Source organism: Myotis davidii, unplaced genomic scaffold (genome assembly GCF_000327345.1).
Source record: "Myotis davidii unplaced genomic scaffold, ASM32734v1 scaffold1284, whole genome shotgun sequence".
NCBI classification, from domain to species: domain Eukaryota; kingdom Metazoa; phylum Chordata; class Mammalia; order Chiroptera; family Vespertilionidae; genus Myotis; species Myotis davidii.
The window spans coordinates 329,016-336,016 of NW_006295187.1; the positions used below are offsets into that span (position 1 = coordinate 329,016).

At 38.0% G+C, this 7,001-nt stretch overlaps 1 protein-coding gene across 1 annotated transcript in view; it reads right to left on the bottom strand.

The window, feature by feature from the left end:
* The window catches only part of PLCH1 (phospholipase C eta 1), a 146,320-nt gene that overhangs the window by 119,243 nt on the left and 20,076 nt on the right, over nt 1-7,001 (bottom strand).

A 7,001-nucleotide genomic window follows, 5' to 3' on the forward strand; every position in this document is an offset into this window, starting at 1 on the left:
TTTAGTTTTATTCGTTTCAAACAGCCGGGTCCGGCCCGCGGGCCGTAGTTTGCCCACGGCTGCTCTAAACTATTGATTGATCTTTCTAAAGAGAGATCTTTCTGAAAATCAAATCAGATTAGTCTCTCCCCAGCTTAAAGCCTTCTGCTGCTATATATATCTATATTTGAAATATATTAACCTGGATATGAGGTCTTTATTATAACACCTGGCCCTTGCCTACTTCTTCGTCTTTGATCTTTGCTTATCTACCTGATGTAATTATTTGTATTCTTCAAGTGCCAGTTCAAATGTCACCTCCAGCAGTCCTTTGCTGAATTCTCCACGCTCAAGTTATCACTGGAATGCTCCTCTATCCCAGTGCTACCGTAATTACAGTGATACAAGCATGCCTTTGCACTCTACCATGAGTTACTAAAAAAGAAGGTAATACATTTATTTATCCTTTATATCCTCAATGAGCACTTTGTATGTATATAAAGCATTCAATATATCCGTGATTGTGCCAATTATTCGCAGTTAAAAATTCCCTAAGAAACGCAATTTTCCCCTCCCTAAAAAAGGTCTTGTACAAAGAATTCAAATGACATAATGAGAGAAATCACAAGCACCCTAATGTTTAGCATCTCCTAAGAGCAAAAATCTTTGTGATTGAAAAGAAGAGGTCCAGCCATCATGATCAAACTTGATTTTGGCCACAGATCTACTTCATGTCTTGGAGAAATTTGTGCAGTCTATGTTTTTTCTCCTTAAAAAAAAAAGAATGAGATTTCTGTGGTTTCTCCCTGCTCTAGAAATCTAGGACTCACCCCTACACTGCCATCAGCCCTATTGAGCATCCACACACAGCACGCACACTGCCAGCATGTAGGTTACACAGAGTCGAGGGGAAAATTAGTAGCAGATGCTACCAAAGTTCGAGGTCAACGTGTGTGTTTTTATTTGCACTCTAAAACAAATATAATTTATTTTCAGTTAGATGAAATGTGCATTATTCTTATTTCCAGTAGATGAAATGTGCATTACTCTTATTTCTATGATTATATCAGTTTACATTTCTGTGGTCCTTTCCCATATTCCAAATGCTTTCAGAGACATTATACCAGTAATTCTTATAAAAACCTTGTGAAGAAAGCAAGAGAGTCGTATTATATTTTGTTACTAGAAAGGAAATTGGGGTTGGAAGACATAACAAGGTTATAAAAAAACACTTGTCTTAGATGCCTAAAGCTTGATCTGACATCTGTTTTTATGTTGCAGTTCAAGTCCCTTACACATTCAGTAGTGATTGCTTTAAGAATCACTAAGATGAATTCTAACTGGGGAGCTAATAATAATAATTTCCTAAGTATATGCATAAATACAAAATGTAGGAGCAGACATGAGTTTTACACTTAATATACAGCTTTAAAACTAAGGAGGTGCCATCTAAATTGAAGTTTCTTCTCCTTGGTCTTCCTGGCTCTCAATGAACATTTTTCAACTTTGTATCCCCATTCATTGAAAACACTTCCACTAACATTACTGTTAATAAGACAACTCAGGTTTTATGAGAAATCAGGCTCCATTAATTTTATATACTGTGAAGTTGATCTGTATATTTTAAGATGTTCCACTTAAAACTGATCTGGAATTCAAAAGAAATTATTTTAAAATAGTCTTGCAACCTACTAAGATGATTTTAATACCAAGATATACAGTCAGTAAAGGAAATTTTTCACTCTGCAAAATAAACCATAAAAATAAATCATTGAAAATCTATGAAGTAAAATGTGAAATATATACTCATTTTTAAAAATCTCTAGTCAGACCATCAGTATGTGAAGACATCTACCTTGAAGCAAGACACCTTACATTTGTCAACTTTAAAAGCTTATACAACTAGAAAAATTCATTCCAATTTTGATAATGTTTAAGAATTAAAGCTTAATTTCCACTTTAATTTCATCTTAAAGATTATGTGGTGAAAGTAATAGAGGTCATTTTCATCATTATTTCCATAATGTATAAAACAAGACAATCCTGATAGTATTCTAATCAATTCAATTTACCCCTACATTCAACTCCTACACACAAGAGTTCCTAAAAACACATTAAAAGTCAAAATTCTAAATGGAAAGTCCTCTACCTGTATACGGAGTAAAGCAAATTCTACCCTGTTTTTGTATAAAAGGTCCTTCCAAGGCTTAGAAAAGTCAGTTATACTCCAGATCTCTCAACCAGGGTCCTATTTCTATTTTGAATAAGAAGCAAGCATCAATGCGGCTACTATGAATATGACACACTGAAGTTGATACCGCAACTAGCAACAATCTCTAGGCAGACTCTCCAATCCAGCACCAACGTGATAAAGTTCCATTTGAGTAGATGCACATGAATAATCTGAAGTGCCAGACCAATTTCAGGTTGAAGATAAGTTTAGAAGACATTTCTTGACATGCCATTTATTCTGTCTGACCAGGCAGGAATATTTCTGATCATTCAAGAACAGTCGCCATGTATTTTAAATTTCTGCTCTCCTAACTTGTCTTTAAAATGTTCCCTTCACACTATCAGAGCTAACAGATAGGCTCTAAGAACATGATACATGGATTCTGCCTCCATTTTATCTATGCCAAATACTTAAGCCATTTCGTTCTAGAAAGCTAATTATAAACATTTTGTATATCATTATAAAATAATTGTAATTATGAAACATGGCTATCTTTGATACAATTGGGAATCATTCTGTCCAGGTTATCAGAAAAAGTAAAAACACAGCTTAATTCATCATTATTCAAACTGAAAATAAGACTTGACAATGTTTAAATTAAAACCCACAGTTTGTAAGCATTAGACAAAATCTTTAAGTACATTTGTGCTTCAACCTAAGAATTCAGAAGATTTTGTCACTGACCACTGTATTACAATAATGCACTTCCAATTTATCAGCATGCAAATTCTACCATTATAAAAGTACACATTTGCAAGAAAACAAGCTCTTTTGCCTAATAAAAAATACTTTGTTACCTTTTCATCTCACATTGAAATATAATATTCTCAAATATGCTGTCAAGAGTCAGATACATCTTTAATTTAACTAAACGTGAAACAAAATAAGAAATGTATACCATCTCTTATTAGGGCTATTATACTTACCATAAAATTAGTAGTATGGCTCTTACCTTTTTCTGGACTTAAGTTTTTATACACTTCAAGGTCTGCCATTAAGTTTAATATTGTTACACATCATTGGCAAGAGCGGTAAAATTTCTCTCTAAAGGCAAAGCCTTTTCTGATACACATCTCCAAAAAAGGAAAAGGGGGAGGAAAAAGGCAAAGAAATCCTTAGCAGTCCCAAGAACTTGGCTCACGCTGCCTGCATAGCATGATGAGATCTTCCCAATGCAGGCTTTCTCGTGTGGAGAAAAGAAATCCAGGAGATATGGGTAGAGAACTTTGTCCCAAAGTGAAAAGCACAGCCGGATAAGAACACTGGAAGCATCTGCTCAGGGCTGCCGCTATTGTGGGAATGCCGGCGCTGTGGCTACTTTGGGTAGGAGACGTGCATGCTTAGTGCAGCGCTTAAAGCCCACGAGCACTGTGCACACGTAATGTCTGGGAAGTGTAGGACTTTAAGCATCAAAGAAAGCCTCCGCACCTACAGAGGGCATTGAGAAAACATTGATTGCCATGGTAGTGGCGCAGGCTGAATGCAGACAGGGAACACGCGCACACACACACGCACACACACACAGACGCACACACACTCTCAGAAGCAAGCATCACTGCACTGGAGGCTAAAGCAATCTGTTAAAAATAAGCCGTGTGTGGTCCTCTACGCTGTACACTACCTTTGTGCCGGTAGGGTTAAACACATATTTATTGACTAGTATTGCCCTGTTTTTAAAAATCTTTCCCTTGATTTTTATTCTTACTCCACGCACAATGATCACAGAAAGACTGGAATGTTTCCAACTTAGAATGAATGGGGTGACAGTTTCAAGACACTTGGACAGTGAGAGTTCCTTCTCAGGTAAAAATAAATCACATGCCTGTGAGCCAAGTAGCATGAATGGCTCTAAAAGAAAAAAACCAAACAGTTTTTAGTGAATGAACCAGCATATTATAAGAGTATAATTTTCCCTAAAGAATATATATATAAGAATGACTTGCATGTTTTAACCAACTCCTTTATAGAAGTAGGTAGACAGACAGGCAAACAGATATTTCACAAGCAAATTTACTGTAGTCTTGCATTAAGAGTTGTAACCAAGTCTTTGCATCTGAGAATTAACTCCCTTACTCCCAGAATTCTCTTTCTAATATTAATGTCCCCTGCTCTTTTCTTCTCCCCAGCTTCAGCTGTGCCCTTGAGGCTCCCGGCACCTCCCATTCTGGACATGCCAGTGTCAACCCCCCTACTTCATTGCCTTCAAGACTAACCTACCCCACCCTTCTAAGGTATCAAATTATGCCTCGATTCCCATTCACCTCTTTTCCAATTTCTTAAATATTTTTGAGAAATTTGAATTTCAAAGCTGTGTAGATGTGTATGCAAGTACACATAATTAGAATATTCTTTTTGCAAGATATATCTGACACAACTACACAAAATAGCAGTTAAGAGTTTAGGAGCTCATCTGCCTGGGTTCAAATCCCGCCTCTGCCACCAACCAGCTGTGTGACCTTAGGCAAGTTACTTAAATTCTTTGCTCCTTGGTTTCCTTGTTTGTACAATAGGCACAAAAGTTCCCACCCTAAAGTGATATTGAAAGTATCCATTCAATACACAAAAGGCTTAGAATCACAATTATTTCATATTATTATTATACTATTGTTATTAATCTTGAAATTCTGGAAAAGCAGGGGACTTCATTGTTTAATCTGAACTAACCCGGACTTAAAACACAGCGTGGCACCCCAAAACTTGAGATCTCAGAAATACCCAGTCCTGTTAAATAATTCAAATGATTGATGCTCCCAGGTAATCTTATAACACAAAATTGTTTCCATAACACGAAAGGGCCAAATGATGGATTCCTACTTCCTTTGGCTTCCCGGAACCAAAGTTACCCAAAAAGCAAAGTGCATTTTTGGGCTGATTTCCCACTCAATCAAAAAAAAAAGAGATGGAGGTCAAAGTTCTCCCAAGGAAGACTTGGAAAACCTCCCTTCCCTTCTCCTCCCAAAGAGCAATCTTGTAATATCAACACAAGGGAGGTCAGGAGAGGAGAAGGGAGCCAACTGCTCCTCACCCTTCTCATCCACAGGGAATCTTCTCCCAACAGGTTCTTCATCCCTCTCATCCTCTCACCCTCAGCGCACTCCAGCTCCACCCTGGAAAGGCCGGCAGATAGGTCAGATATGGAGCCTAACACCGCAGCAATGGGCAGTGCCTCAGGATTATCTTTAGTGACTCTGGGGCACGTTGAGGACCACTCATGCTCCCAAGGTGAACACTCAGAGGCTCTGTGGGGGGATGTGGGAGGGGCTTTTAAAGAGCAGGCATGGCCCATGCATATGCATTTATCTACCAAGGAACACGCATGGATTTTTGAGAGCCTAGAAATATCTATCCCTTACTAAACATCCAATTCTTCAGCATCAGCGAATAACTTTCTATGCAGCCCATGGGAAAGAATCAGAAAACTTAAACACCTACTCTAAAGTTGGCAGGGGTACTGGATGAATGGCACAGAACCCCTGATTACTTCTCGTGTTCTCCCAACTGAAGGTCATGTACAATGTCAAGTCTAGGCTAATCAGCTTTGGGGAGCAGTGGTGCTTTCACTAACAGGTCACCGCAAGAACCATATGGCTTTACTAAAATTTTCTTACCTGAAATGGTCATTTGAAAAGGGTGGGCTTTTTCCAGATCAATTCTAGCCCAGTGCTTGGCATATAGTAACTATCTTAGCTGTCTTCATTTTTAATCATTAGACCTAATATGGAAATACCTTTCACCATTCAGGTGAAAGATAGAGAAAAATGTATCTGAGTTCAGCTCCGGAATTTAAGAGTGAAGGATGTGAAACTCCATCTGACATAGTTTTCCTCATTTTTCACATCTGAGTTCTAACTTCTGTTGTATTAAAGAAATATCATAGAGTGAAGTCAAAGGATGGCTTCAGAGTCCAGTGAAGCAAAGTTCTAAGTCCCAGCTTTCTTCTCTACTCACTGCATGATCTTGGGGAGTTATGGGTAGGGTGGTCAAATAAAAGAGGACACCCAGTTAAATTTGAGCTTCAGATAAACAACAAATAACATTTTAGCATGAGTATACCCCATGCAATATTTTCTGTATTTTTATTTGTTAAACCTGACGACCCAACTGAGGGGAGCTCTCTAAGCCTAACTATTCGCATCTGGGGAGTGTAGTACCCAGGTCTTAGGATATATTTAAAGGATAAATGAGCTCATATAGGCCAACCCCAGTGCTAGGACAAGTAAGTATTCAATAGCTAGAAGTTAAGTGAATGGCCACACCAATCACTGGTTTGGTATAACCTAATTTAATCAAGTATCACACTGAAGAGGTTCTACTGTACTTTCTCCCCATACCTCCACCTCACCAGTTGCATAATTCTGAACCAAGACAAACTCAGGGCAAAAGTATGGCACTTATCTGCCCTCTGAGACTCCCAAATCCAATCAGAAAACCTACTGACACAAACACGGGAGCCACCTCACTTCATGAGACAATTGTTATAAAAGCTACCATTTATCGTGCTGGGAAAATTGGACAGATATATGCAAGAAAATGAAACTAGACCACCAACTTACACCATATACAAAAATAAACTCAAAATGGATAAAGGACTTAAATGTACGACAGGAAACCATAAAAATTCTAGAAGAATCCAAAGGCAACAAAATCTCAGACATATGCCGAAGCAATTTCTTCACTGATACAGCTCCTAGGACACTTGAAACTAAAGAGAAAATGAACAAATGGGACTACATCAAAATAAAAAGCTTCTGCACAGCAAAAGCAACCATCAACAAAACAACGAGAACAC